Source organism: Triturus cristatus, chromosome 1_2 (assembly GCF_964204655.1).
Source record: "Triturus cristatus chromosome 1_2, aTriCri1.1, whole genome shotgun sequence".
Taxonomy (NCBI): domain Eukaryota; kingdom Metazoa; phylum Chordata; class Amphibia; order Caudata; family Salamandridae; genus Triturus; species Triturus cristatus.
In genome coordinates, this window is record NC_140580.1 from 949,635,252 (window position 1) to 949,657,957 (window position 22,706).

The following is a 22,706-nucleotide window of genomic DNA, read 5'->3' on the forward strand; positions in this document are numbered from 1 at the left end:
AACCATATACAGGTATGATACCCATATCTCGCAGCCATGAAGGATGCAGGTGTTTTCGCTGGAGGTAACAATTCACCCTCTCTCGTCTTAACATCTTTATCCTTGTCGAACCACCTTTTGATTTTTCCAAACAATGTTTTTTTCTTTTTCTCTTCTTGGTAATACATCTTAACGTTTACCAACACTTTCTAATTCCTTCCGTATTATAAATATACAATACGAATTTTCAACCAATAACAGCGCGACTCACACTAACGCACCAATCCTGGAGCGTCTACGTCACTAGAATAGCTCTTCCAATCCTTGCGCGGCTCACACCAACACACCAATCCCAGCGCGAACACTATTCTGATCCAATATCCAATCAGAGCGCGGTCTGTTTGACGTCAGCAGTCGCTGCAGTCGCCTGTCTCCTGTCTCCTGTCACTCGTCTACCCCTCCTTTACAAAACTTCTCAGTAGACTTCGTGTCAAATTTCTACAAAATCTATTAGTTACAACATATAAACATCTCCATTGTCTGCTTCGCTAACCACAGAATAGTAAAGAAAATCTATTTCACAAGAATCCCGTTGACACAGTAGCACATCCCTCTACTCTGCCCTTCTATCATGCATTCATTAACTGTTTCCTCTAGGACTTGTCCAAAGAGTCTTACAATCAACTAAATGCCCATACATACATTCACGCACATTCATACAAGAAAAATATAGTACATACACACAGAATCCTGCTTCCCGAGAACAGCGAACAATCTGTCCCTCTACAGAATTATAGCACACATCAACCAAGCAGCTTACCTCTGCCCAGTTCCTCAAACAAGCTCAGAAAATACCTATTACTTCTCCCGCGATAAGCTTTAACGGTGAACCTTACGGATCCCTGGGACTTAAGACCAGAGTTTCACAGATAACCTTCGCTACCATACGCACTCCTTATATATCAGAAATATATTCTAATAGTAACATACGACAATGTCACTGATTCCGAACCCAGACAGTGTGACGCGCAACTTCAATTGTCACACGTTTTTCCTACAATCCCGTCTTTCCCGAGAGCAGCATATACTTCCCTCTGCCCTACTACGGAACTGCTACTAGCTCCCAAGTTCCAGAAGCACTACATATAACTCAACATGACGACTCCAACATATAGTATTAGTACATATACCAACATCAATCAATAATCAATAATCAATAAGCTAATGTACAAGCAATCTAATCAGATCAAGACAATCATCAATAACCATCCTAACTCTGCTACCAGGAAATTGATGCAGATCAGGGTGTACAAAATCTCCCTACTTCCACGGATAGAGTAATTTTTCAGTTACACGCACATACACTCATCATACACTAGGGCCCATTTCACTAACATACGCTCAAATACTCTACCAGCACTGAACCTGTGGAAAGAAAACTCCTAAACACCCTGCATCTACACTGAGGTCGATAAGACCTAGTTATTGTAACTGTCCTGAAACATGATCTAAACAATCTATACAACAATAATCAAAATAGAGTACTCAATAATTGACAAGAAATAATCACCAACACCGTATTCAAAATTATAATGCTTTATCTAAAATTAGTCAAAGTAAATCAATCAGAATAAATCATTTTTCTCATAATTACCTATTCTAGCTAAATGTCAGAATGGGTCAGGACAGGTCTCTCAGTAGAAGTCTCCCGAGTCGCCGTCCTCACAGCGTAGATCCTCACCAACGCAGGTTTGGGAAGAAAATGGCAAAGTGGCAAAAACCCTCTCTAGGCTAACAATATTTATAGTATTTTAAACAAAAGAAAGCAACAAAAAGTGTTCTTTACGTTCGCTGAACCGCTGAGCAGAGCGAGAAGGAAAGGATGTAGCATCGCTACATTTGGAAAATCTCCGCTCAGGAAAATCACAAAAATAAAAAGACAGAACAGGAACCAAAAAATAAAAAAGTAACTTTCAGCATCCACATTTCCTCGGAACTAACATGATGAGCTCAGAGTTCATTCATTATGGCTCCTTTGTCTTCCAAGGCTGTTCAGATGCATCTGGAGACTTGCCCAGAACTGCTGCTGTCCTCACGGAAAGTTTTAACCAGGCGAAGACTGTGGTCAGATGACTCGACCATATTCAGCAAGGCCCTCTCATCACAAATCTCTCACTCGAGGCCAGGCTGCAAACGGCGGCCATGTTTTTCTAGGCCAAAATAGACCATCTTAATTGAAAGAGACAAAAACAACGTTACCACAGCATAGTGATTAAACAGTGTTAACCCCACTAATACCCTTATGTTTATGTAATTATCTAGCCTTTGCAACACAGAAAAGCATTAATTCAAAAGCGTTTTGTGCTTTAAAATAAACAGCACTCAGCAACGTTTATTTAATAAAACATGCACATCATCTAGTAAGCAACACAAACGCGTTCCCACGTGTAGTTCTCTCTTGTTAATTCGTACATGTTGATAAGTAAAAACACTTACACAAAACAAATAATTAGTAATTAATGATTAATAATTTTAATTATGACAAATAGACAAACCAGAGCTTAAAAACCCAATAGATTTTCAACAGAAAATTCTGCTCTAGCAATACCTGACCTATAGCAGTTGATGGTTCTATAGCTAACACCTCTATCAAATTGTTCACAAAGACAATTAACTATGTCAACAATAGGTGCCTTAAGGGACTCCAGGTTCCTTTCCAGGCACCAACGAACACAACTTCTCCAAATATTGTTGTATCTGTAGTGGGTACCTGGAGACCATGACTCTCTGAGGAGAGTTGCAGCTGTAGACGAAAGGCCTGAGACTTCATTGGATCTCCTGACACTTTCCAAGCAAGAAGGTTCAAATTCCCTGTCTGGATTAGGGGGTGAATTCCGCCATCTACGTTTGTTAGGAGATATTTTAGGGAAGGGATTAGAAAGGGGGGGTTGCAAGCCAGCTCCAGAGTGGTGTGGAACGAAGCTTGAGAGGGCCAGAAGGGGTATATTAGAACAAGGGAGCATTGTTCGTGTCTCACTTTCTGTACAACCCTTTGGATCATGGCAAAGGGGGGAAAGGCGTAGGCACTGAGATCCTTCCAAGATTGGAGAAAAGCGTTCACTGCTAGAGCTCCGGGATCGGGCATCCAGCTGAAGTATTTTTCCAGTTGAAATGTTAGTCTGCACGCGAATAGGTCTATTTCTAAAGGTCCCCAAATTTTGTCCAGAGACCTGAAGACGGAAACGTTGAGTTTCCAATCGCTGTGATCTAGGAGGAATCTGGAGTTCCAGTCCGCTGAGATGTTCGATTATCCGGGAAGGTATTCCGCTTTCAGAGCGATGTTGTGTTCCAGACAGAACATCCAAAGTTTTTGGGCCAAATTTGATAGATCCGCAGATTTGGTGCCGCCCAGACGATTTATATAGGCTACTGCAGACATGTTGTCCATCTTTAAGAGGACTGACCTGCACTGGAGAGAGTGCTTGAAGCTCATCAAGGGGTAAAGACCAGCTGTGAGTTCCAAGCAGTTTATGTGCTGAGAGGATTCTTCCAGAGACCATGACGCCACCCGTGTTCTGAGCGAGAAGGCAAGCCCCCCAGCCATGGAGGCTGGCATCTGATTCTAAAACAAATTCCGGTTTTGAACCAAAGATCGCTTTTCCATTCCAAGCGTCCAAGTTTTCGAGCCACCAAGCCAGCTCCAACTGTGCTTCTCGGTCTAGAGAGACGCGATCTTCGTACCAAAGGCCGGACCATAGGGCCCTCGCTTTCACCCTTTGGAGAGCCCGATAATTTAGGGGACCGGGAAAAATCGCTTGAATAGATGAGGAGAGGAGACCGAGTAGTCTGGCCAGTTCTCTCAGGGGAAAGTCTTGTTGCTTCAAGACATGACGAATTCCCTTCCTGATTTTGGCTATCTTCTTGGAAGGGAGTAGGAGGAGACATTTGGAGGTATCTACAGTGAAGCCTAGAAACTCCAGAGACCTGGAAGGAGTCAAGAACGACTTTTGCTTGTTGATGATGAAGCCCAGGCTTTCTAGAAGATCCATAACTGTCTTGAGATCTTGACAAATTTAGGAAAGTTCTTGTGACATAATGAGAATGTTGTCTAGATAGATGATCAAACGAATGCCCCTTTCCCTTAGGTATGAGGCGATTGGTCTCATAACCTTGGTAAAGCACCAAGGGGCAGAAGAAAGACCGAACGGGAGGGCTTGGAATTGATATAAGCGTTCCTTCCAGAGGAACTAGAGAAAGTGTTGGTGGATTTCGGCCATAAGTATGGTAAAATAAGCATCCTTCAGGTCCAATTTTACTAACCAGTCTCCTTCCAGAAGAAGATCTCTCAGAAGATGGATCCTCTCCATTTTGAAGTGTCTGTAGACCAAAAATGTGTTTAGATGTCTTAAATTTATCATGCGTCTCCAACCCTTGTCCTTTTTCTCTACAAGGAAGAGTGTGCTTAGGAATCTGAGTTCATCCAGAGAAACTTCTATAATTGCTCCTTTTTGGAGCATGGAGGAGATCTCTTCCTCTATTATTTTCTGTTGTTCCGAAGGGAGTGGAAAGACCCCTGGAAGAGAGGTTTGAGTAGGGGGTTCTGTAAAGTCTATTCTGAAACCCCTGACGGTATTAAAAACCCATGGATCTTGAGTGATCAGTTTCCAATTCTGAAAAAAGAATTTGAGTCTCCCTCCCACCTTTTGGGGGAAAGAAGGAGAGGTAGGAAGGGGAAGAATACTCACTTGGTGGGTTGTTATTGATAGAGGATCCATGGGATCTGAATCCTCTGGCGCGTATGCCTCTCCCTCTCTGGGGATAGAACTGTGATCTGTTGAATTGCTGAAAACCTCTTCCGAAACCGCGATATCTTGAGGAGGGCCTTTGGTTAAATCGACCGGAAGAGAGGCCCCTTCTTCCGGCCCGGCCAAAAAGGTTATTAACAAAGACCTTGCGCATGTTCTGTTGGGCTTTATCCAAGGCCGTAAAAGTTGTGACGTATTTGCCAAGAGACTTTATGAGATCTTCTCCGAAGAGAAGGCCCTTAGGGTTCTGAGAGGTCTCTTTGTCAGCCATGTAAGAGAGTTTCGGGTTTATTTTGGTTAAGACAACTCTCTGTCTCTCTGCATTTAAGCTAGCATTAACATTGCCAAGTAGGATTAGAGCCCTCTGGCTCCAGCCCCTGATCAAGTTTGTATTAGGGGAGTGCCATTAATATGGCTCTCCTCAGCTGCGTCGATAATCCTGGCTAGTGGAACTAGGACGTCTAGGAGATGATCTTGACACCCCTTAAGGGACCTTTCCATGCCTTTAAGTGGATCTCGACCAAGTTTAAAAGAAATTTGATCAACTCTGGGTCTAAATTTGGTGTTTGGCATGCTTTGTCATCAATGGAAGCCTGGAGCACTCAGCTTTGAGGATATTACGATTATTACGCTCCAATGGGTATCTTAACCACTTATTGATAAATGTTGCCACATGGTCTTTAGGCCACCACTCAGAGCTCCTGGGGTGCTTAAGGTTCAGGGGAGAGAACATCTCTTCTCCCAGGGGGTCGAGAATGCTATCATTTGAGGATGAAGGTTAAAAAGGTCTTGATCATCGTCCTCATCCAAATCAAGGATATATTCATCTGGGGTACCAGACGAATTATCATCATCATTAAATTCATTGGGCCCGATTCACAGAATTAACTTAAGACAAAATCCTAAACTTACTACTTTTGGTATTCACAGAATGCACTTACTACTTTTGGTATTCACCGAATGCACTTGCTACTTTTGGTATTCACAGAATGGATTTACGACTACTAACTTTACGTCTGCACTCGGGCCGGAAATTCCGGCCCGGCGGCGGGGCTTCCGGCCCAGAGGCAGAGCTTCCGGCTCAGAGGTGGAGATTTCGGCCATGGCTAAATATCCGCCACTGGCCGGAATCCCCACCTCTGGGCCGGAAGCTCCGCCTCCGGGCCGGAATTTCCGTCCTGAGTGCAGACGTAAAGTTAGTAGTCATAAATCCATTCTGTGAATACCAAAAGTAGTAAGTGCATTCTGTGAATACCAAAAGTAGTAAGTGCATTCTGTGAATACCAAAAGTAGTAAGTTTAGGATTTTGTCTTAAGTTAATTCTGTGAATCGGGCCCATTGTCTCCCGTAAGTTCATGAGCACTTAGATAATTTGTGCCGCCAAGGACACCCGGATATTGTGTGCCGCGAGGGACACCCGAATATGTTGTGCCGCGAGGGACACCCAGGGAGTTCGAGGTGCAAAGACCTCCATTTGTAGTTTAGGTGCTGAGACCTCCCGGATTCAGTGAAGTGCTAGGACCTCCCATAGTGCCCTTAGGGGTTAAATATTCTAAGTTTTTATTTTTCTTCGATCTTTTACCCCTTACATTAGAAGTCTCAACATTAAGAGTTTCAGTGAACTTTTCCTCCTCAGAGGGTAGGGATCTTTTTGAGGACATGACCTTTTTTAGAGTATCGAGCATACAGCTTTGCATTTCATTATGTAAAAGCTTCTTAAAGGTCTCATTCTCCAAATTCGCTGTAGTGGCAGAAGCGTCATCTGACTCTGAGTCAGACATGGTGCAGATAGAAGAAAAAATAAAGGGAATTAAACTGAAAAATATAAACTGTTATGCGCTGTAAGCAGAGGAGATCAGCTTAAAAAGCACTATGCGCTGTAGTAAAATCAGGGAGAGATCAGGCAAGAGCAGATTATTAAGCGCTATGGGTATGCGATTCAGTAAAGGCAGGGACAAAGCGGACAAGAGCAGCTTAAAAGGGCTATGGATAGTAGTGAAGGCAGAGTATCTTTTTTTATGTAGAAGTTAGAAAAAATAGTTGACTTGGGGTTAGAAAAGGAGGCAGCAGCTGATCGCGGATTCGAACGAGTAACTGACATTCGTTTACTAACGCGATCAGCTGCTGCTGCTGGTTGCCATAGGAACCGGTGTCTCGATCTAGTACGAGGCCGGAGAAAAGAATAAAGAAGAAGAAAGGACCTTGGCAACGCGAGTGCGTCACGTCTCGGTTGCCAAGGTTCATTCCTCTAAGTAAGGAGCGTTACACAACCGCGCTCGAGCCGCGGTGTGCATCGGCAGCATAAAACTTGAGAGAGCCTTAATAAGCGCATGAAAAACGGGAATAAATCCCGAAGGATGAAAGGTGGCTCGCACAGGAGTTTAAGGTGAGGCCTAAAAGAAAAAAGGTTATAAATAAGTGAAATTGGAACAATACTTACCGATGCTGTAGAGGGAAGCAGTTTAAAAAAAACCATCAAATATAGACAAATAGAGTATAAATAAACAATACGGTAAACAACCGGGGGGAAGGAAAGAAGGGGATTTCCATAAATTGGAAATCTGTGTGGAGGCAGGGAGCAGGGAAAAATAAAGGGGGGGTTAGCCCAGATCATCCATAAATTAGCTCAAATCATCCATAAATGGAAAAAGAAGATTAATCAAAGTATTATAGGAAGTATAAATGAAGACACTTATCTGCTCAGAGAGGCATTTAAAAGAGGCAGATTTATGTTGGCTCATGCCCTTTATTTATTTTCAAAGTTCTTTTACGGAACCTTCTTATTGTGATGTATGCGGCTGCTTAGAGACTGCATTAAAAGATCTGCCTAATGTATAATGTAGCCTCCGTTCTTGTAATGAAATCAGTCCGACCCTGTGCCTCATGGGAACAGTCCAGCCCGAACTGCCAAGCCTGGACCGGAAACAAGCTTCCTGGGACCGGTTTCTGGCTAATCAGCCGTCATCAGCCAGGCTAGCTTGAATCCAGTGGCAAAGTGAGCAAGCGACCCACGTCTGGGCATACCCTGCCAACTTAGGGCAAGCAAAGCAAAACCAAAGGGGATGATGGACGGAGTGTTGAACAATGCAAGCACTCACCCCCAGTCAACTGATCTGGGTTTAATCCATCATCATTCTTTAGCTCACTCCGCCACCCCAGTTCAGACATGGCCATATGCAAGTCAGTCCGACCCTGTGTCTCATGCGAACAGTCCAGCCCGAACTTCCAAGCCATGTCTTCCCTGGAATGGAAACAAGCATACTGGGACCGGTTTCTGGCTAATCAGCCGTCATCAGCCAGGCTAGCTTGAATCCAGTGGCAAAGTGAGCAAGGGACCCACATCTGGGCATACCCTGTCAACTTAGGGCGAACAAAGCAAAACCAAAGGGGATGATGGACGGAGTGTTGAACAATGCAAGCACTCACCCCAGTCAACTGATCTGGGTTTAATCCATCATCACTCTTTAGCTCACTACGCCACCCCAGTTCAGACATGGCCATATGCAAATCAGTCCGACCCTGTGCCTCATGGGAACAGTAAAGCCCGAACTGCCAAGCCATGTTTTCCCTGCACTGGAAACAAGTATCCTGGGACCGGTTTCTGGCTAATCAGCCATCATCAGCCAGGCTAGCTTGAATTCAGTGTCAAAGTTGAGCCAGGGACGCACATCTGGGCATACCCTGCCAACTTAGGGCGAACAAAGGAAAACCAAAGAGGATGATGGACGGAGTGTTGAACAATGCAAGCACTCTCCCCCAGTCAACTGATCTGGGTTTAATCCATCATCATTCTTTAGCTCACTTCGCCACCCCAGTTCAGACATGGCCATATGCAAATCAGTCCGACCCTGTGCCTCATGGGAATAGTCCAGCCCGAACTGCCAAGCCATGTCTTCCCTGGAATGGAAACAAGCATCCTGGGACTGGTTTCTGGCTAGTCAGCCGTCATCAGCCAGGCTAGCTTGAATCCAGTGGCAAAGTGAGCAAGGGACCCACGTCTGGGCATACCCTGCCAACTTAGGGCGAACAAAGCAAAACCAAAGGGGATGAGGGACGGAGTGTTGAACATTGCAAACACTCACCCCCAGTCAACTGATCTGGGTTTAATCCATCATCATTCTTTAGCTCACTCCGCCACCCCAGTTCAGACATGGCCATATGCAAATCAGTCAGACTCTGTGCCCCATGCGAACAGTCCAGCCCGAACTTCCAAGCCATGTCTTCCCTGGAACGGAAATAAGCATCCTGGGACCGGTTTCTGGCTAGTGAGCCGTCATCAGCCAGGCTAGCTTGAATCCAGTGGCAAAGTGAGCAAGGGACCCACGTCTGGGCATACCCTGCCAACTTAGGGCGAACAAAGCAAAACCAAAGGGGATGATGGACAGAGTGTTGAACATTGCAAACACTCACCCCCAGTCAACTGATCTGGGTTTAATCCATCATCATTCTTTAGCTCACTCTGCCACCCCAGTTCAGACATGGCCATATGCAAATCAGTCCGACCCTGTGCCTCATGGGAACAGTCCAGCCTGAACTGCCGAGCCAGTTCTTCCCTGGACCGGAAACAATCATCCTGGGACCGATTTCTGGCTAATCAGCCATCATCAGCCAGGCTAGCTTGAATCCAGTGGCAAAGTGAGCAAGGGACTCACATCTGGGCATACCCTGTCAACTTAGGGCGAACAAAGCAAAACCAAAGGGGATGATGGACGGAGTGTTGAACAATGCAAGCACTCACCCCCACGCCTGGTGCTTGCAATGTTCAACACTCCGTCCATCATCCCCTTTGGTTTTGCTTTGTTTCCAGTCAAGGGAAGACATGACTTGGCAGTTCGGGCTGGACTGTTCCCATGATGCACAGGGTCAGTCTGATTTGCATATGGCCATGTCTGAACTGGGGTGGCGGAGTGAGCTAAAGAATGATGATGGATTAAACCCAGATCAGTTGACTGGGGGGTAGTGCTTGCAATGTTCAACACTCCGTCCATCATCCCCTTTGGTTTTGCTCTGTTATATCATGGTCAGAATCAATTGAGTTCTGTAATGAAATTTGCATGGACTTTGCAAACTCTGAAAATTGGAAAAGTACAGTGGGATTATTTTAATGCAACTGTTTTGTTTTTACCGTTTAATTTAACAGACAAACAGCAATTTATGTGCATGAAGTATGCTATCTACACTCTTCTGCACATTGAAAAAATAGATCCTTTACTTTTCTCTTTCGCAGAAACCGACTCTACTGTTTGCCTAATCAATGGGGTTATATCTTTGCATTTCTCACTGTTTCAATTCAGTTCTTGTATGAAACATTACCCTTTAGGCCACTTCGAACCCCCTGGCAACGCTTTTCTGCATGAACTGTGGTCTTTGCCTTTCACCTTCGTGGAGAGGTGTGGCTCACTGGTTAGAGGCGGCAGACCCATAAGCAGAGAATCGGCCAGGGACCAGGGTTCAATTCCCGACGCGGCAGGGTCGTGGACCAGGGTCAAAACGGACTCGATAATTCTCACCTCAGTACCTACTCTAACCAGGAACACACTCGGCAACTCTGGGCATTAAGCTTGCCTCATCTCTACAACAGCCCCCCACAGACGCCGGGGATGCCTGGTTTCACCTTGGAGATACCCAGAAAGGGACCATCTCACAGGGATAGCCAGGACGGGTTCCCCAGCGGTCTACAGCGCCGCGACGCCCCGTTGCTGGGCAGCTGTGCGCTTTACAAGTCTACAACATTTACATTTACCTATCGATGTTTAAGGGAAAATACGGAAGTATTTCTTACTGTGATTCCACAGAAGGTCATTCCCTAGTATGCAAAAACATAAAGTTGCATAGAGCATGTAACATGTCGGCTCCGAACCTCGCTTGTGTTTTAAAAAGTAACCCAGTTCCCGTATTAATTCCCACATTCACTCTGCTTACTAACGGTAGTTATCTTATTTAAAATAACCAAGAATGCTGCGGCTTGCTTGCTGGCATACCTTACATTGTAACGGTTTCACAACGCGTAGTTTATTGCAATAATGTGCTTTTTCCTCCCCCCGTGGGCCGCTTGATAGTTCTGTTTGGCCTTCAATACCAACTTTTGAAGCAGATTTCAACAAGTTGAGCAGATTAAAGGCGCTTTTAACCCAACAAGAAGTACCCCCTACTTCCACACGAGAAACCTTCAACCTGCAGGTGGCTAGCGCTGCTACTGAAGTTCAAATGCTTCTAAACACTATCCTCCCACTACATTTTGGGGAGCTCATCAATCACATATTTAATGTGTCGACTACTCAAGGCCTGGCACATTTTTTTAAAGCTGTCGGCTTTGGCCTTGTGACTTCTTTTCAGACTACATTTGGTGTAATACCTGCATTCATGCATTCTATCTTTTCCAGCATCTTCAGTGGGTTTCCCTTAATATTGGCGTTAGTCGCTGGAATCCTGCTTCTGCTGTGCCTGCTGCGCAATGGCTGCTCCTCTTGTGGTACTGCACCGACCGGGCCGGCTCCAATTGCTCAGTGACCACATGCATGGATGCTTCAGTACATTACCACTGGCAACACTCAGTGTGTCCTTCTGTTTTGAGTATTTCACTTGCATGCAACCAGTCTTTTCATGCTTAAGATGTCAGTTCACATGGGCGTTGGATTTATGCCTTTCCAATACGTAATGTCCGGACCCGGATTTCGACCAGCTAATAGGCCCCTTAGTGGCTCATGAGTAGGACTGGTCTGGGATTGGCTTAATGGCCCGTGCGGCTGCACCTAGAATTTTGGCTCAATGGGATATCTGTGAGGCTGCACAGAATCTCCTACTTCAGAGTTATATTGAATATCACCCAAGTTGTCCAGCGATACTAATGGAGGCACCGGACTATGCAGAACACTCTTGTTCATTCACCTTGCTAAATTGGATGCCATCTCTTTTTTCTACTGCATTCTTCTGCTCCTACACTCTGATGGATTAACCGCATAAATGGCCAGCAGGCATCATTTAGGTTTCGCATGCCTTTTTCGACTATATATTTTTTTCTCTTCTTCCTGAAATTGTTTTTTTTTCTCTTTATATACTCACGTCTTTGATTTTTTCCAACTTTATAGACACGCCTATTAATATCTGCTCACGCCTTTTTGAACTCTGTTTTCGTCATATGCCTACATACAATGGACTTACCAGAAAGAGGGTGTGGTAAAGCTTATGGGTCCATTGTCAACATTTGCTAAGTTAGCATGAGCTTCGCTGCCATTAGGCTGCTTTTGCGCACGACACTGCAGGCATATATTTTGCAAGACTCTGTTTGTGCCCCTTTCACATGAGAACTGTCCGCTATTTGCGTTCTCTGCTGTGCTCTGAGGTTTAGTCTACACACGATGTACACGGACAATCAACAATGCCCCTTGTTATTCTGTTCTGGTCAGTCCCTCGCACCTAGACATAAGATACTACCCACAGCTGCACTACTGGAAATCGTGTGCTTTAATATTGCAAGCTAAACATGTGTTGACTCACTTGGAAAGATACCTTTTTAGAAAGAAGAGCTATGCTTGTCCTGTGATGTGAACCTTTCATCTAGGCTTTGAGGTATGGGGTCTGCTGACAAAGCCCAGAGGTCTTCTTTTTTATAATAAACTATGTCTTACAACGGGGAGGGTGGTTAGGTCTTTTAGTTCTTTTTCCACTGTCTTTATAAAATGATATCCCCGTTTGTATTCTATGGAATTGTGACAATGCTGACTATATTGTGTTTATGCATTATGCTGCTAGTAACGGCACGTGTACTGTACCATAGCGCGCTTTGGTTAAAATAAACATTTTAAACTATACTGCGTCTCTGATTATTCGCATTGTGGACAAGCATGAGTGAGTGAGCGAGCGAAACAGTTGTCTGGCTCCTGCGATTCCCAAGAGGGAGTGATGTGTTCTGGGTTGTCTAATCATTGGTAGCTTCACTGTAGTCAGAGAACAAATGAGACACTATAGCTAGTCGGTTTGGGATTTTGGGTACTAATGTGGTAGGTTGGTACACCCTATTCACTGTCGTCCCGTTTTCCTGTGCATAGTTCTGTATATGTGCAGACTCCCTGCAACAGATTGAATCCCTGTAACTTGATTGAATGCCACAATAAAATGGTGGCATTCAATCAAGAGGAAAGAAACATAAAATCTAACTAGAGATATACTAAAAGACTGCCTGAAATTAGATGGGGTATCTACAATACGATGGCTAAAATATATTGAGTCCAACTTGGAAGTAAGTGGCCTCAGAAAATTGTTTAAAGAACCTATCTTATGTTTGACAACTTCAAGGAAAGAACTGAAAGGCCGATGATTACTGAATAGACTGGGCAGAGATAGGTGGTAGAGCAACTGTAATAAGGTCACTGTCAAACAATATTCTTTAACACCTAGTATACAATATACTGTACCTTCATATCTGACATTTGTTTCTAACCGCCGAAATAGATATCTACTGTTGCGATTCCGACTGAAATATGCCCCTTTAATGCTAGGCTATCCTGCCAAAACATATACTATTGAGACCTTGTCATCTTACCCATGTGATGGACAATCCTCTCAGACTGATCTCCATTTTTTATTTTTCTGTAACTTATATAGGGAAGAAAGGAAAAAACATATTCTACTGCTTAGGTGCAAACTTAATTTCAGACAATCTTTCACTTTTACCTAATTCCTTTGTCTGTTTGTGTAGCCTCTTTCCTTTTGTCTGCTATTAAAAAGAGAAGATTAACTTTATAGGCTGGGTGCACATATAGAGCAATAAGAGTGATGCTAAAATACGCCAATGAATTGCTTGAATTATGATATGATTCAATTTTATTACTCTGCATGATTTCAATGGTTTTATGCATTTGTATCCTTTTAAATTTTTACAATGTTTTCAATATTATTGATTGAATTTTGTAGTATACTTTTTAAGCAGTTTTTTAATGGTGTAATAAAATTATTGTGACTGACTAACTGACCATGCATGTGGGTTGTGGCCGCCTATGACGTTTCAGATCACTGGTGTAGCAGATGAGGAAGGCTTCCTCTTCATCATCCGGTGATGAATCTTCCAGTCAATGTCAGTGTCGTTGCGATGACTTAGTGGTGCTCTGTGATTCGGCGTCTTCCTGCATTGGTTGCCGTATGGCCTTGATACGGGTTTGCCTGCCTCTTGCTTCGCATCCTTGGGCCCTCTTCAGCACAAGGTTGCACAGTGGTTTAGTTTACCATAGTTCGAGCATGTGCTGTCCTGTGCCGGGCATTCTTCCAGGGGGTGCTTGCCACGCCCACAGTACCTGCAGCAGTGTCTTTGCTGAGGGGTGGATTGTGCCATGGGTTTGTTCCTCTGCCCTTTTGTGTGGATTGCATTTGCACGTACTATCTTCACTGTGGGGGGTCTTTCGGGCTGCTGTGTGATGACGACGTCCATCTCAGCTGCTCGTGGTGCAGAGAAATCATGAGATCGGGCCATAATGAGGATGTCATTGAGGTTGATGTTGGGCTGCCTCAGGATGAGTCCTCTAAGAGTCTTATTCCTACAGATCTACTACCTGCAAGCACGGTGGCAGGGTATATGATGCTGCACCAACTACCAGTGTTTGTTAAAAACAATTCAAAAGATGCTTCGAATGATAGCTAACGATCAATGCCCACCTCCCAAAACCTGCCACCAACTAAGGTTTCAAATACAACAAGAAAACACAAAACATGAGTGAAGCATTGTTATAAAGGAAAAAATGTGTTGGGTTCAAATCCCACAGATGATGGAGGATGGTGATGACAGAAATGGCCAGTCTTTCAACTAGATGATTTTGTAGATTCTTTTATTCATAATTAAATACACAACAGCCAACGCGTTTCACCCTTGACGGCTTCTTCAGGGCTGCAATTAACAATACAGACATAATCAACAGAACATACTAATTGAAAAAGTAATTTCAGAATATTGTTTACATAAATATAAATCACAGAGCAAAATTATGACTATGATAAACATAACCATATATAAAGTGCAAATGTGCAGCACGACCAAGACAACATCATTAGCGCAAGAGTCAAGAATTGTGTCCATTAAAATATATACATTTTGGGTACACAATTTATATATACTGATTTGTTAAGCAGGAATACCAGCACACTGGGGGACATTGTTTATTTGTTTCTTCAAAAAGGTAATGTTTGCATGTCACACAGCACATTTTGTACATGCATGTTACGGCCACTTAAGATCAAGAAATGGCTAACCAAGGAAGGAAAAAACGGAAGAAGTAGAATGAAAAAATACTCATTGTATACCAAAGGTTCAAGCAAACTTTACGAAACAGGAGGAGAAAGAGAAAGAAAGAAGAATGTGAAAATTTAACAACAGAAAAGAAAACTTGGATGCTATGAATTTAAAAAAGAAGAGAAAGCGACCCAAAGCAAAAACAGGAAGACAAATGGATCTTTACTCAGTCAAAGGTACCACTCATAGATCGTATTTAAGTCAGACAGTCTATTACCCACCAAGTAAGTTGTTCACACCGTCGAAGAAGGTGTCCAAAAAGTGATGGCCCAAATTGGTCTGCACTTTTTTCTGTACGACGACACTTGGTTTAAACAACTACAGGGGACTGCAATGGGGTCCAAATTTGCCCCCTCGTATGCCAACTTGTTTATGGGGTGGGTGGAATTGGTATATGTATGGGGACAGGCAGCAGCACCATGGACTGAGTACATCAACTTTTGGGGGCACTTTATTGATGACATTTTCATCATATGGTTAGGATCAGAGGAGACTTTTAAATCACACTTTTCCTATCTTAACAACAATTCCTTAAATGTGAGATTCACAATGACTATGTCTAGGTCTAGGATCCAATTCTTGGACCTTTCCCTATATGTGCAGAATAACACCTTGGAAAATACTCTTTATAGATAAGAGACAGCAGTTAACAGCGTACTCCACTTCAAAAGCTTGCATCCCTCGAGTACGAAGAAAGCCATTCCCTATGGAAAGTTAGTGCGCCTAAAGAGAAATTGCAGTGAAGATATGCAGTATAAGAACCACAGCCAAGAGTTAGTACAACGCCTCAAACGTAGGGGGTACAGGGATCCTGTTCTCTCTCAAGCACTGGAGAGACCCAACCGATTGGAATGTGCAGAAACACTGGTACCAAAAAGGAGGACAAACAAGGAACGCTTGTCATTCATCACTACAAACTCCGCTCTAAATCAAGATGTATTTAAAATTCTCAGGAAACACTGGCATTTGCTGAAGGGTGTACCTGGGGTAGGTCATCTTGTGCAGGATAAGCCAAGTGTCGTATACAGAAGATGTAGGATCTTCAAATAGGCGATTTGCCCCAGTTACACACGACCCAGTAAAGAGGTACGGGAGATGTGGCTTGCACTCCCATTAGGGTTTTCCCCTGTGGTGGGTGAAACATATGCAACCAGCGACAAACCACAAAAATCTTTAAATACAACACTGACAGATGCTATACCATCAGGCATTTTATTAACTGTCTAACACGATTCATAATCTATGTGATTGTGTGCATGGGTGACAAAATCTATGTAGGGAGTACTGTACGGCCTTAAACACACGCATTCAAGAACATTGGAGAGCATGTCTAAATGGTGATGTAACATATGCACTGGTGTCACATGATTGTAGTCCAACAAGAAACAGATCCAATTTTAAATTTCACGCTATTGACCATGTACCCCCTATGGAGAGGGGTGGCGATAGGGAACTATGCCTACGCCAACTTGAAGCGAGATGGATTTGAAGGTTGAGATCCATAACCGAGAGCCTGAATTTAGACACGGAGATGCATTATTTTCTTTGACGCCATTAATTAAAGCATTAGACATCTATTCATGGTAGTAACAGCGTATGAGGATCGTGTCTTTTCCAACGTATTCTGTAAAGTTTAAACATTATTTTGCTTAAATCTTAGTGCCACTCTCTGTACATCAAGAAATGGTGAGCCTAAAGTAAGGTCTTATTTCTTCCTTCACCTGTAATAATGTGGTGCCTCCTCTTGTATCATCATATGTAACTAAGAACGATCAGCTTTGGTTGGATATATGAATAATATGGATCCAACTCGTTTATTCAGGGAACATGTAGATATTCATGAGTACTTACTTGCCTAAAGGGCCTGAGTTGGATTTCTAGTGTGGTGTATGAATTTCATATTGATGGTTTTATCGTTGAGCGGGGCTGATCAATGCACACATTGGCAGGGTTTGAGTCCCTCCATCCCCCTGTTTTCAAAAATGTCCCTTTTATTATTTCAAAAATTTCAGGACAGTGGCTTGTACTGTGGAACTTTTTGGACATTTTTTCTGTATCGATGTTTGGATAAAGAATAGGCATTACGCGTAGAATTACCATATTGATAATTTAATCTTGTCCGACCAGCATAACTGCCCGTACATGCTATGAAATAGGCCTTGAAAGAGTGTTCAGTCAGTGGGGCCAGGGTAGCACAGCACATTGAGCAGGGCTGATTAATGTACCCATTGACAGGGTTTGAGTCCCTCCGTCCCCTCGATATCTAAAATGTTCCTGTTTTTCATATCACAATTTTTGGGATAGTGGCTTCTTTTGTGGAATTTGTTGGACATTTTTTTTTGTATTGGTCTCTAGATTAAGAATAGGATTTACACGTAGAATAGCAGGCCATGAGCTCTAACCATCTCAATAGGAATCAGGTAGCACAGTTTATTGAGCAGGGGTTATCAGTATATGTACTCGCATGGTTTGAGTCCTTTCATTTCTTTGTTTTGGCAAGAGTAGGTTAATTTGAAAATGAAATGGTTTTTGAAATGGTTGAGTGTTTAAAAACTATATTTAGTATTTTATGGAAACTATGAAGTGACAGTCGGACAATTGACATTACCATTAGACACTTTTGTCTACAAATTGGGAAAGAGTCATGCTTCGAAATGGACGTGCCATTTAAACGTTGGGAAATGCAACATGGATGCCAGGGTCGGTAGTCTAGTTTTTACTTTTTCGCCTACTGATATCACAGCTGATCCGAGTTGTTTAATTTACCTGGCTATTTAAACTCGAGTGTGCTTGGCTAGGAATATTCCTGTAACTCTGGACGTGACACGAGTCTCCCCTATGGCCGCGTGAAGAGGTAATGTTAAATTAGGACGTACTTGGGCGTTTTTACTCTGCGCAATGGGAACTTTAATTGTTAGTGTTTTACCTGTGATTCAATTGTGCTTCCTGGTGCTCTACAATTTAGCACCACCAAAATGAGATTGAGTAATGGGCTTTAAATATGACGCACGTAGCTACATCATTACTGATGTGTAGACAGTTAGTGAGATGAACTGATGTCCCCCGGCTGTTATTTCAAAACGCTAAATGGCGCAGCGTGTCTACAATATTACTGTTTTGTGAACCAATTTGTTGATCTGCAGGGCATGTTTGAGGTTAGACGCGACAAACTATTTGTGACCAGAAACCCCAACCGGGAGTGGACTAGTTTGGTTAGTCTTTGTCTACAACGGATTGTTTTAAGCTTAAGTTGTTTTTGTTTTCTGTGTAACTGTGCGTATTCACTTTGACTACAGGCTGGCGATTGAGCGCGCAATCCACCCAAGTCCCTCAATGGGATTAGTCATTATGGATCATTATACATTGGAAATACTTTTTCAGGTTTATTGTGTTTTTTATTTTCTTGACGAGAGTTAGTGCACGCTTGACTCATGTTTTCGCATTTGGTACTCAAACCCTTATTGGTTCTGTGCCATGCTTCTTTTAGACTCTACGACCGAAATTTAACACTTAAAAAAGTGCCGACCAATTTCGTCCTTCACTTTTTGGACACCTTCTTCGACGGTGTGAACAACTTACTTGGTGGGTTATAGACTGTCTGACTTAAATACGATCTATCAGTGCTACCTTTGACTGAGTAAAGATAGAGTGTCTGTGCATCTATTGTGGTTGGATTTAATTTAGTTGATTGTCGGATTTATTTTATTCCATTTGTCTTCCTGTTTTTTGCTTTGGGTCTCTTTCTCTTCTTTTTTAAATTCATAGCATCCAAGTTTTCGTTTCTCTTATTACATAGTCACATTCTTCTTTCTTTCTCTTTCTCCTCCTGTTTCATAAAGTGTGCCTGAACCTTTGGTATATAAGGAGTAATTTTTCATTCTACTTCTTCTGTTTTTTCCTTCCTTGGCTAGCCATTTCTTGATCCTAAGTGGCCGTAACATGCATGTTCAAAATGTGCCGTGTGACATGCAAACATTACCTTTTTAAATAAACAAATAAACAATGTCCCCCAGTGTGGTGGTATTCCTGCTTAACAAATCAGTGTATATAAACCAAAATGTATATATTTTGATGGACACAATGCTTGACTCTTGCACTAATGATGCTGTCTTGGTCGTGCTGCACATTTGCACTTTATATATAGTTATTTTATCATAGTCATAATTTTGCTCTGTGATTTATATTTATGTAAACAATATTCTGAAATCACTTTTTAAATTAGTATATTCTGTTGATTATGTCTGTATTGTTAATTGCAGCCCTGAAGAAGCCCGCAAGGGTGAAACGCGTTGGCTGTTGTGTATTAAATTATGAATTAAAGAATCTACAAAATCATCTAGTTGAAAGACTGGCCATTTCTGGCATCGCCATCCTACATCATCTGTAGGATTTGAACCCGACAATTCTTTTCCTTTATAACAATGCCTCTCTCATTTTTTGTGTTTTCTTATTCCTACAGCCTTGAATAATTTGCGTCCTTTTCTCTTTGGGATTTTCATCAGCGCTATACGCGCTGACAAGTGTGCGTAGACATGCACAGAATGTGTCTATGGACTCCCCTTCTCACTGCCAGACTTGGTGAAGTTTGCAGTGTTCAAAATCTGGGTTCAGTTGTGGATTGAAGTGCTCATTGAGTGCATGTATGGCAGCGTCATGGTCATTGGCTGCACCTGTGTTTGGTGGGTGTTCGAATAGTTTTTAGATTTTTTTGCCTGCATAGTGAAGCAGGAGGGGGCATTTGATAGCCCCCATTAGTTTTGCAGGTTGCTACAAATGAATTTTTCAGCCTTCCAACCCATGTCTTCCAGCGTGGTGATGCAGTGGCTGGATTGTCAAGCTCACTGAATGGTTGCAGTACACCTACAAGTGCGTGTTGTGGGGTCGACTGCCCACGTTGTAGGCCCTGCTGGGCTGTGGCGTTGGCATCATCAGCCATGGCGAGCTGGGTTTGGTGCATTCAGTTTAGTCTCTGCGCAGGGCGTGTGCTGCGGGGTGGCAGATGTCAAGGGTATGCATGTTTTCTTAGTTCAACTAGTGAAATGCCCTTTATCAATTTGATATATTTCCACATTAAGTGTTCTCCAACACCACCTTCTCTTCCTTTCCTTGTTTTGTAATTCACTGTAAATTTTGGATTTTCTTTTGTTTTTTTCTGTGCAGGCACAACTGTCAGGCTCACCTGAGGTCTCTGCGGGGCCAGGAAGCAGGAAACAGAAGACTATTCCCCACGTCCCTCCACCACTAGTCCGCCCAACCAGGTCAAAGCAGAATAAGTGGATGGGGGGAAGAGGGGAGATAAGGGAAAGAGAAACAAGGCAGGGTCAGCGTACATCCAGCACCTCGAGAGCCCACTGAGATCCGATTGAAGTCCTGCAAACAAAAGGTCACTTTAGCAGACAGACAGTTTAACAGGCAGACTAAAAAATAACTCAACAAGTGTCCCAGGTTCTACCTGTGATTCTCCCCTCTTCCTCGGATATCCGAACATAGGGTGATAACAACTTAAATGACCAGTGTGGTGCTCCTATATATAAAAGAACAATAAGGTAAGTATACACACCCTATGAACACACCCTATGAACAGTAAACAATTGTATAGAATGTGTCTCGACACTTCTTACCCTCATGAAGCAAGCGTTGGCAGAGACTGACACGTGAAAGGACTAAACTCCAATGGTTGTTAAAAGCACAACCAGTAACGTCCACTCATATACTCTAATGTAGGTTGTTCATGCACAACCAGTAACGTCCACTCATATACTCTAATGTAGGTTGTTCATGCCACAACCATATGGGACTCTAACATCTATTTGAGACTTCTAGTCAGAATAAGTAACATAGTAGAGAAGAATATCTGGTCAACAACAAGTATAACTAATACCGCAATTCCTCATGGTACACAGCGAAAATAGGAGGGAGGTGCAGTGCAGCAGCTATAAGGAGAGGCAGATGACCCAACGCCTAACAACAAGCCCCTAGTGCCCACCACGGGAGTTTTGGGAATCAATGAAGGGTAACGGGTTAGCGATATGAGCTCCAATTAAAATGAAGAGCCTCAACCCTTCTACTGCGCGCCAGCGCGTTACCGCTGTAGTGAAACTGCAGTTCCAGCGAAGGACCGGATCGGGGTGATTCTAAGGACTCCGGTTTGTTAACTCCCTTCAATGCTCCATAACCGGCAGAACAGCATATCAGCTCCACGCGTCTTGCGGACGCGTTAGACGACCCGGAAGTGCAAGGGAATACCCGGAAGTGACGTGGGGGCTCAACAACTAGAACGTGAAGCATCAGGCTGTTCGCTACGATCCGTTTTATGCAGAAGACTGCGGAAGTGCGAATGCGGCCGCTACCCCTTCGCAAGCACAGTCATGACAGTATATCCCCCCCAACGGAACTCCCCACTGGTTTGGGTTTCCAAGGATATTTACGGTGGAACAATTTCACTAACCGGGGGGCGTTAACATGCCCTACAGGTTCCCAAGTCCGGTCTGCTGGTCCATACCCTTTCCAATGAATGAGGTACTGCAATTTCCCTCGCACTCTCCGGGAGTCCACTATAGCCCCTACTTCATATTCGATCTCACTGTCAATTTCAATAGGAGCTGGGAGGGTTGGTAATTCAGTACCAGGTACAACAGGTTTCAACAGTGAGACGTGGAATACCGGATGTACTTTCATCGTTTCTGGGAGTTTCAATCTCAAAGCTACTGGGTTGATAATTTAAGTGACCACATAAGGCCCTATGTATCGTGGAGTGAATTTATTGGCCCCTTTGATTGAGATGTGGCGTGTGGATAACCAGACTTTGTCTCCCACCACATATTCAGGACTTGACCGATGATGCGCATCTGCACTCTCTTTATACGCTGCTTTGGCCTTTTCAATGTTTACTACAGCGGATTTATGTACTTCCTGTATTTGTGTGATGAACTCTTTAGCAGCAGGGACGGGGGCGGTAGGGGTAACATGTGTAGGTAAGAAGCGTGGATGGAACCCATAGGAGGTAAAAAACGGAGAGAACTTGGTGGAGGAGTGTACACTGTTATTAATGGCGAACTCAGCTGCCCATAAGTGACTATCCCAGTCTGCGGGGTTTTGTAACAACTGGCACCTCAAGTACTGTTCCAAACACTGGTTCATTCTCTCTGTTTGCCCGTCAGTTTGTGGGTGGTACCCTGAAGAACACCTCATGTCTATGTGTAATAGCTTACCCAACCCTTTCCAGAATTTTGATATGAACTGAGGCCCTCGGTCCGAAATCAAGACAGTGGGCAATCCATGTAACCGTACCACATGTTGTACAACTAACCTTGCTAGTTCCTGGGACGTGGGGAGTTTAGTTAGAGGAGTGAAATGCGTTAACTTGGTCAACATATCCACTACCACCCATATGACTGTATGCCCTTTTGCTGTTCTAGGAAGCTCTACTATAAAATCCATAGAAAGTGTGTGCCAGGGACTAGGAGGGGTTGGCATGGGTCGAAGAAGGCCGGCTGGGGATTGATGCAAGCTCTTGCCTTGTGCACACACGTGACGCCGCTGGACGTACATCTGCACATCGGACGCCAAGGAGGGCCACCAAAAGTACCGACGTACCAAATCAAGGGTTTTGTTATAACCAGGATGCCCCGCAAGGACATGCG

The 22,706-nt window shown here is 43.6% G+C and overlaps 1 long non-coding RNA gene across 1 annotated transcript in view; it reads right to left on the bottom strand.

The window, feature by feature from the left end:
• The window catches only part of LOC146868423 (uncharacterized), a 243,932-nt gene extending 222,688 nt beyond the window's left edge, over window positions 1-21,244 (bottom strand). Inside the window, exon 1 of the long non-coding RNA XR_014966212.1 lies at window positions 21,150-21,244. This is a non-coding gene — a long non-coding RNA (uncharacterized LOC146868423). The remainder of the gene's footprint in view (window positions 1-21,149) is intronic.
• Window positions 21,245-22,706: the final 1,462 nt, after the last annotated feature.